We start from the raw sequence: 24,052 nt of genomic DNA on the forward strand, positions 1-24,052 counted from the left end.
AGAAGGGATTCAATCCAGGAAATTTCAGCCGAGACATGAGCTAATGATCTGTACTCGGATTCAGTGCTTGATCTAGAGACAACAGCTTGCTTTTTGGATGACCAAGACACAAGTGTTTCTCCTAAGTACACGCAATAACCAGCAACAGAACGTCTGTCATCAGGGCAGCAAGCCCAGTCTGCATCCGAGAAGCCAGTGATGCTTAACTTGTCGTCGCGGTGATGTGAAGGCCCAAAGTCTTGGTTCCTTTTAAGTATCTAAGAACTCGTTTTACAGCACTCCAGTGAACATTTGTAGGTCTTTGGAGGAATTGACTCAATTTATTTACGGAGTAGGCAATGTCGGGTCTGGTGTGGCATAAGTACTGCAGTGAGCCAATGACACTCCTGTAGGTAGATGGGTTTTTCATTGGTTCTCCATCTTGGATGGAAAGAGGTTTGCCTGCTGAGATTGGGGTAGGACATGGCTTAATATTTTCCATGTTGACTCTTTTTAAAATGTCTTCAACATATCGTGTCTGTGTGAGATACAAACCAGTAGGATCCCTGAAAACTTCGATTCCCAGGAAGAAATGCAGGGGACCGAGGTCTTTCAAGGCAAAGGACCCGTTGAGTTTAGAAATGAATCCTTTGACACTCTCCGGATTGTTTCCAGTCACTATGATATCGTCAACATAGATCAGCACCAAGATAACAATCTTTTCTGTTTTGTAGAAGAACAAGGAAGTGTCAGTTCTCGAGTTTTTGAATTTCCAAGTGATGAGAGTGTTCTTGAGTCTATCGAACCAAGCTCTAGGAGCTTGTTTCAATCCGTAGAGAGATTTATTGAGTTTGCAAACCCAATTTTCTTTTCCTTTCTCTTCAAAACCTTGAGGTTGAGCCATAAACACCTCCTCTTCTAGAATGCCATTTAGAAAGGCATTATTGATGTCCAATTGCCTTATTTCCCATCCATTTGACATTGCTATAGTGAGGATAATTCTTACAGTTGAAGCTTTTATAACAGGACTAAAAGTCTCACCATAGTCTATCCCCGGTCTTTGATGGAACCCTTTTGCAACGAGTCTTGCCTTTAGTCTTTCAACCGTGCCATCTGCTCTAAGCTTGATTCTGAAAACCCACTTGTTACCCACCAGATTTTGACCAGCTGTAGGTGGAACCAGTACCCAGATTCCATTTCTTTTTAAGGCTATAACTTCAGTGTCCATAGCACCTTTCCATCCTGGATGTCGAAGAGCTTCATCAACACTTGTTGGTTCAGAGAATGTGTGTATGGATTTGGATGAGCTGAGGTAAGTTTTTGGCTTGAAAATCCCTGCTTTAGCTCTAGTTATCATCTGGTGTGTTGGCTGTAATGCAGTGGCTAAGGTTGGTTGAGGTGAGTCATTTGCAGCAGGTTCAGTAGTCTCAACAGTGTCAGATGTTGGTTCAAGGTCAGGGCCAACTGAAAACTGATCAAAACGGTCAGCAAAATCATCATTAAAACCAGTATAAAACGGACTATGGATATCCTCCCCTGCTGAACTTGAACCAGACCTGAGGTTGTTTGGTGAAAGAGGCTCATGTTGCTGAGGTGATGCTTCAGAGTGTACTGCAGAAGAATTGTTAACAGAACTTGGTATGGACTGGTCTGAGATATTTGGGGCAGAAAATGGTAGTTGAGACCATGAAGAGCTGTGTATGATGACAGGTTGAGGAACATGGTAATTGTTAAGAAATCCTTGCTTAAAAGGAAACTCAAGTTCATTGAATACAACATTCCTATAAATGTAGACTCGACCTGTAGGAGTTAGGCACTTATATCCTTTATGGGATAGACTATATCCTAGATTGACACATTTTAAGGAGTGATACTGAAATTTGTGAGATTGGTAGGGTCTTATGCAAGGAAAACAAGCAGTGCCAAAGGTTTTGAGATATATGTAATCAGGCTTTCGATGATAGAGAACTTCATATGGTGATTTGTTGTCAAGAATGGGTGTTGGTAGCCTATTTATGAGAAACACAGCCGTGTGGAAAGCATCAACCCAGTATTTCAGAGGCATTTGAGCTTGAGCAAGCAAGGTAAGGCCCATTTCAACAATGTGCCTGTGCTTGCGCTCAGCTCTGCCATTTTGGGCAGAGGTGTGAGGACAAGAGTGAATAAATTCAATGCCATGAGTTTGAACCAAGGCTGTGAAGAGGTGATATTCACCACCCCAATCAGTTTTGAGGCATTTAATTTTCTTGTCAAATTGGTTTTCAACCAAATTCTTGAACTGTATGAAAGCATCAAGTGCTTCTGATTTGAACTTCAGTGGGTACAGCCATGTGTACCTACTGTAGTCGTCAATGAAATGTATATAGTATCTATGATTCGAGTTAGAAGCAATGGGAGCAGCCCCCCACAAGTCAGTATGGATCAATTCTAACACAGATTTGGCTCGGTTAGGTGAAAGTTTAAATGGAAGAGCATGAGACTTCCCATATTGACATGCATCACAAAACGATTACATTTCATGTTTAGATTTTCTTACATTAGCAGTATTTAAAACAAGATTTAAAACTTTGGATGATGTATGGCCCAAACGCCTATGCCAAACATCCATTCTTGACACAGAATTGACACTAACTTGGGACTGGTTTGCACTAGACTCGACAGAAAAACAAACTGGAAAACATGAAGACTCTGACTGGTTTTTGTTGATGACCTGGGAGTGACTTTGTGTTGTGGATGATAGGTTCTGTGATGGAGTTTCAAGTCTGTACAATCCTTCTTTAAGTACTCCTCGAAGCACCACCTTCCGAGTTGCCTTGTCCTTCACCAAACAAACATCAGAATGAAATTCAATTAGCACATTATTGTCATTAGTGAGTTTTGAGACACTAATTAAACTTTTGGCAATTTGAGGGACATGCAACATCTCTTTTAAAAGCAAACGATTTCCACAGTTATCTTTTAAGTAACCACTACCTATGTGTGATATGTTGAGTTTGGTTCCATCACCCACTGTAACTTTTTCCTTACCATTGTAGGGCTGTTTTTGGTTTAGAGCTGAGGCATCTGAGGTGATGTGGTTGCTGGCTCCACTGTCAGCAAACCACACATCACTTTCAAGAATCTCAGGGCTAGCAATGAAGGCATTGTGGCTGGTATGTTGTTGTTTGTTCCCTCCAGTGGGATTGTTAGGGTCTGTACCCATGAAATTCTCATCGAATCGATTATAACATACAGCAGCAGAATGACCATACTTGCCACAGACTTGGCAAGTAGGTCTAGTTGTGTTGCCACGGCCCCTTCCACGAAAACGTCCAGTGCTTCCACGACTTCCAGGAAACCTTCCTCCACTTCCAGAGTAGTGATTCATATTGTGAGTTCCACGGCCACGACCAGTGTGATTTCCTCCAGGATTGTTTTTAGCAGCAAGATTGGCTTGCGGGGCAGTAGGAGTAGTGGTTTTGCTGCTTATGCTCAGGGTCTGCAACCTTTCAATTTTACTATCAAAACTCAATAATAAGTCCTGCGATTCTTGCCAAGTAGTGGTAGGTCTTGCTTCGATCTGCACAACAATAGATAAATACTCAGCATCTAAACGAGATAAGACATTGGCAACAAGATGTGCCTCGGGGTACGGATCTCCAGCAAGTGCAAGGATGTCCGCCCAGTTTTTCTTTTGACGAAGGTACTCAGTCATGGGAGTTGAGCCTTTTCGAACTGTCTGTATAAGGGTTCTTGTATCATCCATTTTGGATTTGGAGTAGGCTCCATAGAGACTCTCCAGAGCACGCCAGAGACCAGCAGCAGTGCTTGAACCCATCACTTCCGTTGCTATTCCTTCAGTCATCGAGCTGTATAGCCATCCCATGAGTAGCTGATCGTTGATGATCCACTGTTCGTACTCCGGATTTGTAGTCAGTTCTCCTTCATATTTGGCTTCTGCAGTGACAGGAATAAACTCTGGTGGACACATTTTTGTTCCGTTGAGATAACCGTGAAGTCTGTGACCACGGACAATGGTGGAAACCATGGTTTTCCACAGTGTGAAATTGTTTCTATCAAGCTTTAAAGAAAAGGGTTGATTTAGAGTAGTTGGGTGATGAAAAGTGTTTGGGAGCTGAGGTTGAGATGAGGAACCACCATCTCGATTACTGCTGTCAACATCAGAGTTGTTTGTGCCACCCTCTGTTTGAGCTTGATCTTGGGGAGTCGCCATTGACGGGGGTCAATGAGCTCTGATACCAAGTTAAAAACAAGAATAAATGAAGAAATATTTCTCAGCTCAATTTCTATGAGGCTGAGTATCAAGTATATATAGATATGCATGTTTGTTACAACAGAGAGGATGAGCAACGGCTCAATTACAGGTGGCACCCAATACCATTCCCTAGAAAGATTACACAGTACAGAATATTCTAACAGAATTGCCTAGGGATCGAATCCAATGATTAGGACCACAGTGACACATGTCAAACCAGAAAAGGAGAGGATTTGGTGCAGACAGATGCAGGGTAGAACTCTGTATACCAGCAGTAGCAGATGAGGAAAAACTCATTTCTCAACAATTTTTACTTAAACTCTTAGGTGGTTTTTATTTTGTTCATTCATGAACCCAAACTAAGGGCCTGTTTTCAAAATCCATGATTGATCGAATTTAAAAATATAAAGTTTGAAAAAGTCACTTAAATATCAAACCTCATTTCATTCAATAGTACCATAATAAGTTATGATCGATTAGTAATGGGTGACATGGACTGATCTAATATGATCTTCATGTTAATAATTGGAGAAATGTTAATGGGTAGTGCTTAACACTAATCTAAAATGCATGTCATACTACTATTTGCTTATTTAAGTATATATTGGATCTCATATATTCTAAAATAATAAATGTTATAAAAAAATTAGGTAGTCTTAAACATTTTGAAAAATTTATTTTAACTTTTAAAATTGACCTCTACAAAAAAAAAAATACATATATAATTTATAAATAATTTTTTAAATATTATCATACAGTTATATATTTTACAAAATACTTCAAAATTCCAAATATTTTATTAAAATTGTTATTGATTCAAATAAAATAAAAAAATATATAAAAAGTTTGAAAAAATAATAAATAACAGTAATTTTTTTTTTTACTTAAAACAGTAAATAGAATTAAAAATGAGTTTGAGAAATTGAGATAAAAGTAACCAATCATAACAAGTTGTTAACCCCTTAAAAAGTTGGGTTCATTAAAAAAAATTATAAGACATTAAAAAATATATACATATTGGGCCTTTTATTTTTTTTTTCGTCCGGTAGAATAACCCAACTTGCATACCATAAGGGCCGACCCTGGGAAAAACTAAGGAATGTTTACAAATATACTAAATTTTGGACAATAATTTATAATTTTATTGCCACACGAAATTTTTTATAAAAATACTGTCTTTTTATAAAACAACCGTAAAATACTAAATATAACAATTTAAAATAACAGTGGAACAACAGATGAAACTTAACACAGTACACAATATTTTCTAAAAAAAATCTGCCCCACAGTGAAAAAGAAAAAAATTAAAAATTTCAGTATGTGATGTAAAAATCTCCAAAACTAATAACTATTTATAAATTATAATCAAGGTTGGTTTAAGGTAATGTATATTTTTTTTTTAATATACTACAAGAAATGTCACTTTTGTGCTAGCAAAAATTGGTATTGCGCTGGTAAAATAGAATTTACTTGTGATGTATTGGCAAAAGAGGGTTGGCAAATCAATGTTGGTATTAGAACTTTTGCCAACATAAAATGAAAAGCGCTGGCAAAAATGACTTTTCCCAACGCGTAAATGCGCTGGAAAAAGTTAGATTTTAGCCACTGCAAATGTACGCTGGTAAAACTTTGACCTCTTTGCGAGCACAGTTTGCGAAATGCGCTGGTAAAAGTTACTTTTACCAGTACAGTAGCGAATTGTGCTGGTAAAAGTGACATTTCTTGTAGTGATAATATGGGTGTTATACATTAAATTTAACAAATGTGAACAACTATTAAATGTCCACATTATATTTTAATGAGTAAATACCATTTTGGACCCTGTGTTTTGTAAAAGTTACAGATTAGACCCTGTGTTTTGTTAAATGACAAAATAGACCTTGTATTTTCTAAAATAGTAAAAATAGGACCCTGAGCTTAATTTTTGATAACTTTTTTTATAATACAATCAACTTGAAGACAATGCTTAATACGAACAGATACAAAAAATGTAAACAGTTTTGTCATATAGCACTTTTAGATCGGATTATAATTAAACTTTATTTTGACAAAAAATCAATTCAGGATCCTATTTGTACTATTTTAGAAAATACAGGGTCCATTTTGTCATTTAACAAAATACAGGGTCCAATTGGTAACTTTTGTAAAACAGAAGGTCCAAAATGGTATTTACCCTATTTTAATTGATCTAAAAATTTTAATCTATCAATTAATAATTAATAATTTTTAACGAGAAATTTTATATATAAATCATCTCTAAATAATATTATAATATTTGTGCTACATCAATTTGAAATATTAGGAACGAGACATTAGGGGCGATAAAAAGTAGCTCTTAATATCATTACATTCGGAAGCGGATCCTCTGTCTAGGATTCCTGTCCATTATTTTGCTGTCCACCTAATTAAAATAGTCCAAGTCATTAATGAATTAATATCACCATTTTAACATCTATTTTTCCGTTAACAATACCGTTAACAGTATAAGTATAAATATATATACATATATTTGTTTAATAAATAAGGAGCTTTTCTCAATGACATATTAGTGCAGTGGGACTTAGCTATGAAATTTTTAAATTTGATTTAAGTGAAAAACCCTTTCTTATTATTTTGTTATTTTTTTTGTTTGGCAGATTATTATTATTATTATTATTATTATTATTATTATTATTATTATTATTATTATTATTATTATTATTATTATTATCAGATTTCTTATTTTTTTTTTCTTTTTTACTTTATCCAACAAAATGGTTTTTCATATGTAAAAACAAGTTATATGATTTCAAATTAAATAGTATTATATATTTAATTGATGAAAAAATTAATCCTATTATAAATATATATTGAAATATATATATCTATTAAATACATAATAATAATAATAATAATATATTTGAACCCAATTCCATATTCTTTTTCGAATTTTACTATAACATTTTACTTCAAAAACTAAGCTTACTTGAAAAGAAATACATAAAATAATATACTACACTAAAAAAACATTTCTCTCTAGTCATTTTAGATATCATGCACATATATCTAGTGTTCTTTATTTTCAAATTGATGAAGTTCAAATATATAATTTTTTTGTAGAGAATAAATTTGCTAGATATCATAAAACAACCAATTTTACTTATATTTAATTATATGCATAAGTGATTAAAGAATTGAACTATCTTATTTAAAAAAATCATCAAATTGATCAATAAGTATACATAACCATGAGTAGAAGTAAGAACAATTCTTACTGAAAAAATAATAAAAAAAAAAAATAAGACTGATTATTGTACTAAAAATATGAAAAAAAAAATTATTTATAACATTAATATCTAATTTAACTCCTAGATGCAGATAAATACTTAAATTTATTTTTTACAGTAATAATATCAATAAAAAATGAGACATGAATAATGACTTGACACTTAAATATTTACACGTTAATCTATTTTAAAAATAAAAAAGTAAAACAAAATATAAAAAGTAAAACAAAATATAGAAAGTTAATTTATTTTTTTTTTTTAAAAAAAAAGAGAGAATATGAGAAGTCTTAGTTTCATTCTTTCATAATAAAAAGAAAAGTGGACCCTAAATTAATGTGTATTTGATACTCAGTATTTATTATTAAAATATGTAATATATATTAGCAAAGAAGTTAACAGGATGAATATCTAAAAATTAAGTTAGAGTTTTGCTGTTAATTCATTAATGACATGGAGTATTATTGGGTGGACAGCAAAATGGACAGAAATCCTAGACAGAGGATCCGCTTCCCATTCCTAATAGTACTGATATTAAGGGCGACAAAAAAGCATAGCTCTTAAAAAATTCAATTTTTTTAATCAATATATAATTGTGATCATTTTATGATTGTTGGTTTGTTTTTTTTATGAAAGTTCTTATAAATGAATTCATTCACGAAGAAAAGAAATAGTGGTGATAAGAATAATATAAAATTAATATAGAAAACAAAAATTTAAATAAAAAGAATTTAATTACAACCTCGTGTTGAAGTAACAATATAATTAACTATATTTTCTAGTCCTTTTACTTAATGGTTAGCATTTAGACATAACTTTATAATAAATTCACAATAAATAAATATATAAATTAAAAGTAAACTAAAAAGAAGAAAAAAAGATCATAGAAGTTATCTAAAAGTGGGGCATGTTTGACAAAAAAAGAAAGAAGAATATTACTCGAAAGGTCCCATTGTTTTAGGTCACTCTTAGCCTTAGGGTGACCATACTGCAAACACACTACACATGCCATTTATTGGTTTTCTTTTCTTTCTTCTATTTCAATCATTTTTATTTATTTATTTTCAATATTGAAAAGGACTTTTTTGCCCAACTAGCTTCCAAAAAGTGACTCTGCTTCCCTTAAAAGAAAATAGTATTAAGAAAAGGCTTTGGCTAGATACCAACTTTTTTAGCTATAGCTTGCATGTTATTGTAGTTTAATGAAAATTATCTATAGCTCGTAATATTAAAGATAAATGACAAATTTTGTTTGTGCCCAAATCAATACTTTGTTTTGTTATATTTTATCTTTCCTTAAAATAAGAATAAATAAATTATTAATATCGTTATATTTTGAGTATCCCTTATTCTCTACCACTAATCTCTTTTATAATAATAATGATTTTAAATTAATAATTCATAATTTTTACAATAGCATAATTTTATATATATAACCTGTAGCAAATACGAAAATTTTGTGTCTTGCTAAACCATGATTTATGCACTATTTATTAAGCTTTTACTTAAAAAAAAAAAACTCCATAACAAAAGATATGAAAAGTGAATAGTACTAAAATGTATTAAAACTTTATAATATATATGTGATGTGTATATAAAGTACGCTAATATATATGGTTTATCTTTAGAGAAATTTAAATGATGTACTAACTTTTATTATTTTTTTACTATCAGGCAATTTTTTTTACTATATTTTTTTATAAGTTTCATATTGCAGTATACTGTGTTAAGTTTTTTCTGTTGTTCTACTGATATTTTTTAGTTGTTCTAATGTTGTTTTGAGTTGTTCAATTTTGTGTGTTTACTAGTGTTTTATAAAAACACAGTATTTTAAAAAAAAAAATTTGTGTGAATATTTTTGTAAAAAATAACCAAAATTTCAGTATTTTTGTAAATTTCTTATCTTTATCTCAATGAATAATATTGCTATTTATTTTGAGGAAGTGAATTTATGATCAATTTTTCACAACTAAATATACTGTGAAGTCTAAAAAATAATTATTTCACACCAAATTATAACTTTCATTAATTTTTTTTTAAAACAATATCTAATTTATTAATATGTATTTTGAAATTGAAAACTATTACTAAAATTTCAAAACAGATTTGTAAATTTCGTAACCAACTATAATTTGTAATATATAATCAGCTTAAAACCCTCAAATATTACAAATTTGAAAAATATTTTTTCAGAAGTTATAGATTTTGACCTCTGATTCATTAAAATTAAATACTTAAAACTGGACAAAATATTGAAATATTATACATTATTTGAAAGCAATTATTTTTAAAATTAATTAAAAATAATCAAATAGATTAAATATTATTTTAGATTTTTTGTTCTACAAAAATTATCGATCAACTCTTTAGTTTATTAATGACAAATCAAATTCTGTATTTTTTAAAATAATATACAAAATAATATTCTAAGCTCAATTTTCGTTAATTTGTTTTCAATATAACTAATCTAAAATTAATTTCTAATACAAATAGATGCAAAATACGTAACTAATCTAGTTATAACACTTTCAGATTATTGTTAAGTTTTCATTTGACATCAAGATTGAGTTATCAAATTATTATTTAACAAAACAGAAATACTAATGGGTAAGGGTGTTTATTCTTTATTTAATAATAATATTTTATTAAACTAACTAAAAAAATTAATTTTTTTTTAATATTAGGAGAAGGGAATTTGAACTTGAATTAAAAATTGTTAAACGATAATAACGCTTTTATATAGATATGAATACATGATTAGTCTTATGTATTTTTTTTTTTCAAATAATAAAAAATTATATATTTCAAAACATGATTAGTCTTATGTATTTTTTTTAATTAATTACTAGATAGGTCCACAAAGACTTGGACCCAGCAGCAACTGATATTTCAAACATGGCTTTTATGAATAATAATTTATATATATACATATATCTTCCCTATATATTTGATTCAAAGAATATAGAACCATAATAATTCCTGATATCATGATTCATTTCATGATGGCTGGGCAGTCGGGTAAGTTTACAGTATATTCTATTAGTAAATTCCCTATTTTGGAAAATTTGTTAGTTTAATTTTTTTTTCATCATTATCTTTGTGGTACTTATTTATGATTATTTATAAATTTTTTGAAAATTCGAAATAATTGAGTACTAAAAATAAAATTAAAATAATTATTGAGAACACGTAAAAAAAATAAAATACACATTTGTCACGAAATATTTAAATTATATTTTTAATACTATATAAGTTATTTAAAGTTATTTAAAAACTCACCTATTCAATTATAAAAATAAAAAATTAAAACTCTTTCTTAAATACCAAACAGTATTTAAAATGAGAAACATATAAATGTCCAAGCGCATTATAATTACTTTCTAGTATAAATTATATAAAAAGAAATATTATAATAGAAGAGTGCAAGAAAGTGAATTTAAGTGAAATGTAAAAGGGGTTATTTCAAAAAAAAAAAAAAAAAAAAAAAACACATACACAAATAATAATAAAAAAAATATAAAAATACAGTTGTATAGAATTTTAAATATTATTACTGTTTTTAATATTTTATTTATATAACATACGTTCTTTTGATTTTTTTTTATTTTGTTGTTGGTTTTTTGTATATTATTTTTTATGTTGTTTTGATGTTTTTTTATTATTTTCATGTGGTTTATTTTTTATTATTTTAGTGTTATTTTTATGAACATTGTAAAAATTAAAAAATAAAATCTTTAAACGTAAATATGTAAAAAATTTGCCAAAAATAATAATTTATGTAAATTTCTCATTTTAAATAGATTTTATATATGTTTTAATCTTACATCATTGACTGTCAATCACATTTTGTTAGGTGACAGGTTCTAATTTTTCATAAAATTTTCAAAAGGCATATTTGTGGCATAAATATCTCATAATTTCAATTTTATATATTTATATTATTTTTAAAAAAATTGACTTAAGTTACATCCTATTACTTTTGTCGCTACTAGTATCGTTAAGTATTTAATTTGGCAAGTGAGATGTCGCGTGTCAATATACTATTGGTCTATATTTTTTTAAAACAAAATTATTAAATAACTAATAAAAATTAATTAATATTTAAATTAAATACGATAACTTAAAAAAAAAAACTACTCTCTCACTCATCGTCATTCTTCTTCTTCAACAACAACAAAATACAATAATCAAACCAAAAAACACAATTAAATTCCAAAAAAAAAAGACTGCAAACACCATTCAAGCCTGCCAAAATTAAAAAAAAAAAAAAAATCCAAAACCATCTATATAGACTATAGGAATTTGGACAGCCTTATGCCTGCACCAACAAAACTCTTTATTATTAGTTCCAAAATCAATATGACCTTACCTTATGTTAATAAAGCTTAAACACAAAACGACCACAAGTAGTGTGTCGTGTATCCTCAAGAGTAAAGACTCTTGTCTTAGAACAATCGAGAAGCCTACACAAACCACAAACACAATCTCACTCACACACAAATCACAAAAGAAATCCTAGCATGCCAAGAACTTGCTTAGATCTAACAGAGATTCACACACAAACATGTACACACACAATCAAAGTACATATAAGAAAAACAAAGTAAGAAAAGAAAGAGAAAACACTAGAAATGTCTCAGAGTTCACCCCTACAAAATTAGGACTAGTCTCCGTCAAGATGCTTTAGAGATTTAACTTGAGTTTCCACTAATCTTCATCCAGAATCTCCTTCCTAATATTAGCATCCATAGGAACACATACATGGTTCATAAACCACAACATACCACTTTCATCCACAATAAAGTCCTCGGCCTTACTAGCTAAAACTTTATCTTGAATCTTAACCAAATCCGTATGTCCATGCTTAGCTTCTCTAATTCTTTTTAATAATGTGGATTGCAAAGTAATATTGGCTAATTGTCCCACAACCAACTCGATATTAACTTTTGTCATTTCATCTGCCAGCTGCTTTTAAATCTGTATCATGTTACTTGTCCTTGACCTTTTATGGCATTCACTACCACATTGACCTTTCCAAGATGATAAAGGATTTTACAGTCATAATCCTTCACTAACTCGAGTCATCGTCTCTATCTCATATTTAGATCCTTTTGAGTGAAGAAATACTTCAGATTTTTATGATCGGTGCATATTTCACATTTCCTACCATATAAGTAATGCCGTCAAATCTTTAGTGCAAATACTACTGTTGCAAGTTCCTGGTCGGGAGTAGGATACCTCAGTTCATACTCTTTCAACTGTCGAGAAGCATAGACTATCACTTTTTCAGCTTGCATTAATACACTTCCACTCAGTCTTGAGGCATCATAATATACAACAAATTTTTTTCTTATCAGAAGGAAGAGTCAACACTGGAACAGTGATCAACTGTTGCTTTAACTCCTGAAAATTTTTCTCACACCGATTAGTCCAAGTAAACTTCAAATTTATAGTTGTCAATTATGTTAAAGGTGTCACTATTTTTGAAAAACCTTCAACAAATCAACGGTAGTTGCCAGCTAAGCCTAAAAAACTTCTAACCGCAGTAGCCGACTTAAGTGTTGGCCAACCCCAAATAGAATTAATCTTGGCTAGATCTACCATGATTCTATCTTTATCCACAACACGACCGAGAAAAAAACGCGAGATAGCCACAATTCACATTTCTTAAATTGCATACTGTTGGATATTATTTTACCAGGATCTTAGATCTACTCACAAGTATGTTTATTAACATCCTAAATATGAACTTTCTAAAACGATAAATTAAACACATATAACGTTTAAGAAACCTTACATTGGGTGCAGCGGAATAATATGACTCCTTCCGTTCAGATATCTAGCCCTTGATTCCTTTCTGTAGCAGAGCATTATCAATATCTGAACCTGGATCTCTTTCTCTGAATCTTTGATGCTGAATCTCCTTTGCTGATGATCTTTCTTCACGATCTTCCTCACTATGATTGAGGTATCACTTGATGTGTGTGGGCACTACTCTAATCATTAAGGATTTCGAAATTCAAAGGAAGAAGAAAGAAGAAGTGGTAGCTAAAGATAGGGAGAGAGAAGACTCAGTTTTTCTGATTCAGAAGAAGTGGAAAATTTAGTGTAATTTTCCTGAAGCCTTCACTATCTATTTATAACATTCCACTAGGGTTAGGTTTGAATTATTTGGCATTAAAATAATGAAAATGTCAGTTTAAATTTCCTACAAAAGTGGCTGGCCCTATACTAGTGGATTTGGGCCTCACTTTTTGCAATTTTGCAGTTTTACCATTTCTGCATCTGATTTTCTCAAAAACGCCAATTTTCTAATTCAACCATTTAAATGTCAATTCTAACTATTTAATAACTATAAATAATTATTAAATAATATTGTCATTTATCATATTTATTAATTGAACCATACAAAGTATCATAATTAACAAATATGCCCATATAAACTCTTTCTTTACAATTTCGCCCTTACTTAGTGAAAATTTCACAAATAGACATAGTCTAATTTGTGAATTATAATTGATTAATCAAAATCAATTACATGAGTCTTACAAGCAATATTATCTCAACTAGTGTGGGGACCATGGGTCTATATAACCGAGCTTCCAATAAGTAGATCAAGAATTTAGCACTAAAATTCACTAACTTATTAATTCTTCGTTGAATCCACGCATAGAACTTAGAATTGCACTCTCAGTATATAGAATGCTCTATATGTTCCACCATATAGACACATCATTAGTTATCCATTGTTATAATCCTAATGTGATCAATGATCCTCTATATGAATGATCTACACTGTAAAGGGATTAAATTACCGTTACACCCTACAATGTATTTATTCCTTAAAACACTTGACCCCGTATAAATGATATTTCAGCTTATGTGAAATGAGTACTCCACCATTTATGTTCGTTTGGTCAAGCTCGAAGGAGATCATCCTTTGCTTACTATTTGCCAGATAGAAGCTATAGATTCCATGTTTATGATAGCGCTCCCACTCAATTGCACTACCGTGTTCCCAAAATGTACGTATCACCCTGACCTAAAAGTAGGCTTAACTAACAAATCAAAGAACACGAATAGCCTTTCAAGATTGAGCCTAATCATAACAGGATTAAGAACATTTGATCTAGGATCAACTAGGCGATATTGACTTGAATAGATATTACGGTAAGTTTAATAAATCTAAGTCAAAGTTCAATATCGGTCCCTTCCGATGCATACTCCATGCATCCAACCTGAGCTTTACTTTAACCAATGCTCTGGAAAGAACATAGCATTTCTCCAAATGCAAGTAAACTCTGTTGTAGATTATCATATCAGTAAAACCCTATGTCTGATAAATCTAGGAAACTTTATTCACATAGTCATGTTTACTTTCCAATGTGTTGACGGCACAATAAACAGGATCAAGTATGTGAAAAGGGTTTCAGATGAATTCATACATTATGTACATATAATCATGAAATAAATCATGTGAACCATGCAACATTAAATGTTATTTCTGATCTATATTAATAAGTAAATCTGATTATATTGAAATGAGTTTTATTTAGGGCATAAAACCCAACACATACAACTTGTAATCGCGCAGTCGTTGTAGTACTAATCTGAGATGTCATTCATGCTTTTCTTTTGATTCTGAGTACACCAAAATGTCATCAATGAAAACTATAACATGTTTATCTAGATAGTCTTTCGAATACTCGGTTCATCATATCCATAAAAATTGTCAGAGTATTAGTGAGTCCAAAAGACATCACTAAAAACTTGTAATGTCCATACCTAGTACAGAATGCAATTTTTGGAAAACCTTCATCTTTGATCCTTAACTAATGATAACCAAATCAAAGGTCAATTTTTGAAAAGACTGTTTTACCCTTTAGTTGAACAAACGGATCGTCTATACTAGGTAAAGGGTACTTATTTTTTATAGTGAGCTTATTCAATTTCCGATAATTAATACACATTCGTAGTGATCCATCCCTCTTATTTACAAACAAAATAGAAGCATCCCATGGAAAAAAACTCGGTCTAGTGAATCCAAGGTTGAGTAACTCTTGTAGTTGAACCTTTAATTCTCTTAATATCACCAGAGCCATTCGGTAAGGTGCTTTAGATACTGGTTCCGCTCCTGAAACTAATTCAATGGCAAACTCAATTTTTCATTGGGGAGGTAATATAGGCAAATCCAAAAACACATCCAAAAACTCACATTCAAGCCTCGTATTTTTCAGGTCTGGTTGTTATAGGTCTTCCAGTATCCTCAAATGTAACTAGAAACCCTATGCAACTCCTTTTTCATTAAATCCTTAGCTTTCAAAGCTAAAATTCTAGGTATACGAGATTCTTGTATCGTACCCACAAATACAATTGGTTTAGCATTATCAGGTCAATCACCACCATCTTCCGTTTACAATCAATCGTTGCTCCATACTTGGACAAGAATTCCATTCCCAAAATTATGTCGAAGTAACACAATTATGATTCGACTAAGTCTGTGGTTATCTTACAGCCATCAATCCAAAAAGATAAAGATATAATCCATCTAGTAAATATATCAATTATCCAAATGGTAACAGGGTTCCAAACCCCAAAGCATAAATATCGAGAAGTTTATGAAAATTTTCTATTACCCTACTTGAGTGTGTAGTTCTAGAATCAAATAACACCGTATAAAAAAACCATTAATAAATAACTGACATGTCACAACTAATGAACTAGCGTCAACGTCACATGAGTTACAGTAAATAAGCGTCCTGAATTCTAATTATTACTCTTATTTGGTTCCTCTTTGTTAGCTTGAGGACAATCTTTGATAAAATAGCCTACCATACGACACTGAAAGTTCATCTCAGCCCAGTATTCACTTTGATGGTGTTTCTTACACTTAGGACACTTCGAGTATGATTTGAATGTATCACCAATACCTTGACGGTTGCTTCTATTTCCACGAAATCGCTTAATTCAACCTTGATGATCTGAATTCTCTATCTTCCTTTTTTGATCTGAAATGCTGCCACCGGTTCCCTTACTGAAGTTACTACCAACACTGGGGGTTGATGTCGTACTGGCATCCTTAGCATCCTGTTTCCTAATTTATTGCTCTGCCTCCTCGGCATTAAGTGCTCTCTCTACGACTTTCTTATACAAAGTATCATGATCAGTAGTAATCTTCAAGTGTCGGCTAATTATGGCATCCAACCTCGTAACTTACTTTTATTTTTGGGTAAGGTCTGCTGGTACCAAGTTACCAGCGAACTTGGACAAATGGTCAAACTCCAACATATACTTAGCTACTGTCATGTTCCCTTGAATTAGTTTCAAAAAATCTTCCATGTGAGTTGACGAATGGCGATATGTAAAACTTTTTTTCAAACAGATTTATGAATTCCTCCCATGTCACAATGTTGAGGTCTTGAGACTGACCTACTGAATCCCACCAAGTGTGGGCATGCTCTTGAAACATGAAATCAACACAGTTGACCCACTCAATTCCAACTACTCCGATGTTATCCAAGATACGGGCGACGATACTCATCCACTGCTCTGCCTTGATAATATCAGTACCACCCAGGAATGTTGGAGGTTGCAACTTGACAAACCTTTTAAAAATTGAATCCCTATGTGGTTGTAGAGTTATTCTAGGGTTAGCTACCACTGGAGCAAGAATTGGAAGAATCACTGGTTCTACTAAAGCTGTTTGAACTGGTTGGCTAATCTGGTTCAACTCTTCCTCTTTGATGAAGTGCAATAGCTCACATTTCGGTAAATATCTGCTGCCAGTTGGTAAGAGAATTAGCATTATTCAAGCTCATATTATCCTTAAGATTTTACGGAGGCATTGGCAGTGTCGGTAGAATGGTTTGATTAAAATCATGCTCTACAAGCCCACCCTGTGATCTAGTTGATTTATTAAGGTCCATTCTTTTTCAAATAACCCTAAATTCAACAATCCCAGCGAGTCAGAGACCAATCCCGCACTTACACACTTCATGCCAAAACCCTAAATTAACAAGTACAATTTCTTCCTATATATAACAATTATTACTCACAACTTATAACTATACTTTTCATTAAATAAAATTATTTTCTCGATGCTCATATGTTGTCTATTACTAAAAGTAGTAAACATTTAATCACATGCAAATAAGTATTTACTCTCAACACTTACTGCACCATGAGTCGAGATTGTCTTTGACGATGATTATACATGTTCGGTCAATCTTCAGGAAGTTTAAAATATTGACGCTCTGATACCACATTGTAACACCCTAATTAAGGAAACGCCACATGTCATGATTACATTCTGCTAATTCCATTAATCGGGATCCAATGAGCCAAGTGAACAAAAACAATTTAACTTATGGTCTAGCTTGGTCAGAACATGTACAATTCACCATCAAAACTATCAAACTTATGGCTAGCTTGACATTGCTCTACCCTTACCTATACAACAAAGAACCTGTGAGCCAAGGCCCAGCAAGAAAGCATAATTGAACCCCAAATGAAACATATAGCCTATATATCACACTTAATACACAACTGCGTAGATAATCGTACCACTGCACTAATATAACACACCACCGCGCTTATGATGATGCAACTACATCCTAATAACACTCACACATTTATTTATTATATGAAGTCTTATCAGGGTTTTTTCTCGATTTTGGTCACCGAATCTAATCCAATTATGTCTTGATCACATAACCTACATATACTCAATTAATTTATGTATTGCATGCATAGAAATGGAAACTTTAGGGTGATAATCCTAACTCACATTTCTAACTAAGTATTCACATAATTTACAAGCGCGCTACTACACTATACTCTTTGTGTAAGGTTAGCTTTCTTACCTGAATTTCGAAGTGTGAGGAAAATTTCCAGTCCATAAGTGATCTCGAGAAAATGTCGGTATTCTTAGTCACAATCTCGGGTTTATATAAAATAGAATTAATTCCAAAATCACATTTAATAAATATTCAAATTTAGGACTCCAACTTTAAACCAAGTAATAGAGCTCGTAACAAGCTTTCCAACGATGTAAAAACATCTAAAACAGAGTTTGAAATCAAAAGTTATGACCAAAACAAATTTCAAGAAAATGGAGGATCAAAGGGAATTATTGCCACGAAGCAAGGCCTTGCCCAAAACAAGGGATGCTCCCTGTAAGAGTTTGCTGCGGCTACCTCGCGGCAATAATTTTATACTATGTTAATTGGCCAAACTAACTTAACAGTTATTCTTAACAATTTCGATACTTGATTCAATAGCCTATTTAAAGCAGCTTGAAGTGAGAGTTTGTGCGCTAGAATAGGGAAATTATATGAAGCAACACAACTATTCAAAAGTATTGGCTCTGGGTTGAGAGTTTCTTGAGTGTTGAGAGATTACACTAAAAAGAAACTTGTTGTGATTATTTATCTTGTAGCTCGAGTATTTGGTAACGCTGTTCTAGGATCAATGAAAAGTAGTGAGTATTTTCCAATTAGACTAGGCTCAAGATCACATTGATCTTGCAACTGCACAATCATCTTTGTGTTTAGTTTACTTAACTATGTTTCGTTTTGTTAGGTTGTGATCTTCAACATAAGAATCAAGTTTATATTTTCTACAGATCAAAGCAAAATTCTTTATAAGCAAGCTTCCTCATCAAGAATTTTGAGAACACAATTTAAAAAAAGATGCCAATCAAATGACTTTGAACTATGGAAAAAAAAAATTAAGGAAATGCTTGTGCACCAAAAAGTTGCAAAGGTGATGGGAGAAATGAAACTTTTAGTAGAAAATAAGTAAGATGAAATATATGAAATGGAGTATGGCATATTATACCATCATCACGTATATATCCAATGGAGTTAGAAGAAAACTAATAAGAGCAAAAAGGATATGAGCTAAGTTAGAACAGCTATGTATATATGGATTAAGAATGAATTCTTCTCTATCTTTGGTTGAAAATATTAATAAGTTTAATGAAATAATTGTTGATTCTCTCAAAAGAAATAAATAAAATAATTGTTAATTTAGCTAACATTAAACAAAAAGTAGATAAAAATAACCAAGCAATCGTAGTGCTCAAATCTTTGTCATTACCCTACCAAGAAGTCAAAACAGCATCAAATATGGCAAAAAGGAGATTTCTTTGGAAGTTGTTCATGGAGTTTTGAACTCAAAAGATTTTGAGTTACAACTCAGAGAAGGAAACCAAAAAAGATGAGGCTTATATTGCAAAGGGAAGGCATCCAAAAAGAGGCTAGACAAGGAACAGTCTCATTTAAGATCTAAATTAAGAGGCAAAGACTTAAGACAATGCTACCAAGGTGGAGAGATTAGTCAGATCAAGAGGTTCTCCAATCAGTTGAAGACTCAACAAGGATTCAGATTAAATCAAGATGAAAAAAGCTACCACAAGCATCAGTTTCAGCAAGATACTCAACACAACACCAATATTCAAAGATATAAGACCAAGGAAATCAAAGAAGTGACGCAGTTGTTGCTAAGAGCACATCAGATGAGGAATTATTTTTAAGTTCAGAAAATTAGGATTTAAAGAATGGATCTTGAATTCAGGATGCACCTTTCAAATGTGTCCTAACATAGTCTTTCTTTAATAATAAAGAAATTAACAATGGTAGAGTGCTAATGGGAAGTGATGTTTCATGCAAGGTAGTTGGCATTGGGAAGGTGGCAATCAGACAAATCAATAAAGAGATCAAGATATTTAACAATGTAAGTCCTAATTTTTAATTGAAGTGAAATTTGATCTCAGTTGGAACCCTTGAAGATGAGGGCTTGGATACAAATCATTAAATGGATGTCTCAAGATCAGTAAAGGATCATCACTAATTATGGAAGGAATAAGAATACGCGATATATATATATGTACTTAAGGGAGAGAGAGTCCTACTGCAGAAGCAGATGTAGTGAAAGGAGAAGAATGATATGCAACTTTGACACCAAAAACTTGGACACATTAAGTGCTCAAAGAATTAGAGAATTGCCTAAGAGTAGTGTCATTAAGAAGCCGCAGACTTGTGCCTTGCCTTTCTGTGAGACTTGTGTCAGTAGAAAGCAACATAAGATAAAGTTCATAACAACCACACAACACAAAGACAGTTTTGGAATATGTGCATGCTGATACTTGAGGGCCAAGCAAAATTCCAACTCATTCAGGTAAATTCTATTTCCTAGATGGAAAATCAAACCAGCGTGAAACTTAAAGACACTTGAGACAAATAATGGACTTGAATTCACAAACACACAATTTGATAGAATGTGTAATGAGTATGAGATAGCTAGATGCATAACAGTAGTGAGAACTCCATAACAAAATGTAGTTGTTGAATGCATGAATAGAACTCTTTTGGACATAGTGAGATGTTTGCTTCTTAGTTAAGGTTGGGAAAGCCTTACTGGGCCGGGTGAGGCTTGATCTACTGCCTGTTACCTTATTAACAAGAATCCTAACAGGGCCATAGACCTTAAATAACCTAACTTGAAACTCTTGAGAGTGTTTGATTGTACAGCTTAATCAAATGACACACAAGGCTTATGCACCAGCAAATTCCAAAATTGTAATTATGTTTGTTTCAAAGAGAAGCAATCGTCAATCAAGTATATTATTAAGGCAACAAAAGCCAATTTCAACATTTAAGAAGGTAACCAGCAACAAACATTAACTTAGTAATTATATTTTGTACTATTGAGAAACCTTAGATGGCAGACGATAAAATATCACATTTAATACTTTAAGGCAACGGAAGTAAACAATCCGAGATAATAGTCTATCAAGTTAACTTTTAGAGAAATTTACAGTGGCTTTTTTTTTCAATATTAAACATTTATGCTTGCCCTATCTTTTTTTTACTTTTTTACTTTGGGGTTTTTTCTTTAATACTATTTACAAAGTTTGATATTTACAATTATACAATTTATACTATTTTTCCTTCTTCCTCCTATTCACACAGATACACTTCAAAAGGCAACCATCTCCACCATTTCCATCTCACATCCAACCTTTCTCGATCGTCTCCAGCTCTCTTGTCCCAGCCCTCGATGTCAAGCAAAACATCTACTCAACCTTCTATGTTGTGGTCTAGGGAGAAAGAGAGACTTTTTTCAGATTTATTTCCCTCTTGATCAAGCCATCTCCCTCTTTTTCAAACTTATTTTTAGTGTTATTAATATTTTTTGAAGCTTCGATTTGTAAGTTGTTCTTTTCTTATTCTTCTTCTTTTTTTTTTTCCTTTTCAAATTACATTAATAAAAGTTTAGATTTGAAAGTTTAATAAAAATATTGTTGTAGTGTGATTGTTTATTATTGATTCTACTCATTTGCCCTCAAATTTTGTAAATTTCTTCTTCTTCTTTAAGCTGAATATTTTGTTAATGTGTATATAAGAGCATACCTTCCATGTGTTTGACGAAATGCCTAACATAGTTATTCTTAATCACTAGCCTAAAAAAAAAGGGTATCTTTAATTGTGCTATTGTAATTTTTATTCCTCTTCAAACTGGGATTTTTATATTGTTATTCTGATGTTATTTATGTTCTTTCTGATTTTATGAATTAGTCAATTTATCAATAAATTTGATACAGAGTTGTTTATGCGTTGTTTATAAGTTGTTTATACGTATTGTTTTGCTACTGCAGTAGAAAGGAAAAACCTTAGTTCCTAGTATTGAAGTACTTCCAAGTTGATTAGGATAGGCTTTGTGACAATCTCTATTCCTTTCGTGTGTAAGTTGAACACATTGAGAGTGTTCAAGAAAATGCTCTATAGTTGTGTGTGTGCGTGTGTAAAAACACCCATGTCATGTGTTTGGTGAAATGTCCAAAAGAACTAAGTTTTCACTAACATAAAGAAAGAGAACATATTCAATTATATTTTTTCTTCTTCTTTAAGCTGAACTTTTCATATTGCTATTCTTTTGTTTTTTTGTTCATTTTAGTTTTATGAATTAGTCAATTTTTATTTATAGATTTTTAATGTTTTTTTGATATAGTGTTGTGTTCACGTTGTTTATAAGTTGTTTATATGTTATTTTGTAAATGCGTTCAATGATTATGTTGATATAGCGTTGTTTTAACGTTGTTTATAAGATGTTTATATGTTATTTTGTAAATACATTCATTTTTTATCTTGTTGTTTTTGTTACTGCAGTTGAATGCAAAGAAACTTGACTTCCAGTGATGATGTACTTAAATGTTGATCAGAATAGGCTTGTCATCTATTTCTATTCCTTTGATAGAATGAAGTGAGTTACATACATTGAAAGTGTACACGAAAATGTTTCAATCTTCCAAGAAGGTTCAAGCTATTGCGCATGGATTTTGTTATGCATTGAAGAGTAATATTTTTTAAGAAACATTGCTTTGTTGTTAATTTTACATATATCTTGCACGTGATATGAACATTATAATTTTATTTAAGTTGTTTATATATTTTAGTACCGTGAAAAACAATTATTATTGTGTTTTTAATTTATACATTAAGTATTTATATAATTATGTTTGTCTTCTTTTTTAGAGAAAAAAGATAATAATTGTTAGTAGTTTTTTTTAGCTATTAACAATATTTAGTTACAATATCAATTGATGAACAAATAATTATAGATTTTTCAATATTCAACATCTTTGGGGATTTGCTTTTGGTTATTTTCTTGTTGCTTTATGGTTGTTTCTGCTGTCAAAGTCATAGTATCAACCAAAATAACATCTTTTAAAACAAATCCCCCCCTTAAACCAGATAAAAGTTTTTTAATTGTTGTTGTTGTGTTGTTGTCAGGTTGCTACACTGTGAGTATACTGGTGATTGTCACTTTTTGTCATTATCACATTGTTGCACTCCATTGTTTGGGTAGCTTCCAAAAAAGATTGTATAAAACAACAAACTTTTGTCATCTTTAATTTAGAATGGTTGCCTAAGAAGCAACTAAGATTTTGAAGTATGGTAAATAAAATATGTTCATGTTAAAATAATTTTTTTTTTGAAACTGATTCCCTCCTTGGAGCAGATAAAAGTTATTTAGTTGTTGTTGTTGTGTTGTTGTCGGGCTGTTGCACATCTGAGTGTACTGAGTGATTGTCGCTTTTTGTCATTATCACATTGTTGCACACCGTTGTTTGGGTAGTTGCCAAAAAGGATTGTGTTTCTGTGTTGTTGAATGTGTTCACACACAACGAATACTGTGTGAAATCAGTTTCATTGGTTAATAACTTTATGTAAAACAACAGACTTTTGTCATCCTTGATTTGGAGTGGTTGGCAGCCTTCCTTCAGTTGGTATTTCAGTTGTATTTGAGTTGTTTTATGGTTTCATTTTAGTTTCTCCATCATTATATGCACTAGTTTAGTAAAAGTGCAATCTCTTGATATTAATTCTGCACTTAATTAATTCGTAATCAACATAGTGGTTGTTGTCATCCCAATGATCATTGCTCTGTACTAAAATTTACAAAAGTTTCATGCCTGAAACTAGTGTATTAATTTTTCTATATTGTTAAGGAACCAGTTTAATACATGAGAACAACTTATAAACAACTATTA

The sequence above is a fragment of the Cannabis sativa genome, chromosome 1 (assembly GCF_029168945.1).
Source record: "Cannabis sativa cultivar Pink pepper isolate KNU-18-1 chromosome 1, ASM2916894v1, whole genome shotgun sequence".
NCBI classification, from domain to species: Eukaryota; Viridiplantae; Streptophyta; class Magnoliopsida; order Rosales; family Cannabaceae; genus Cannabis; species Cannabis sativa.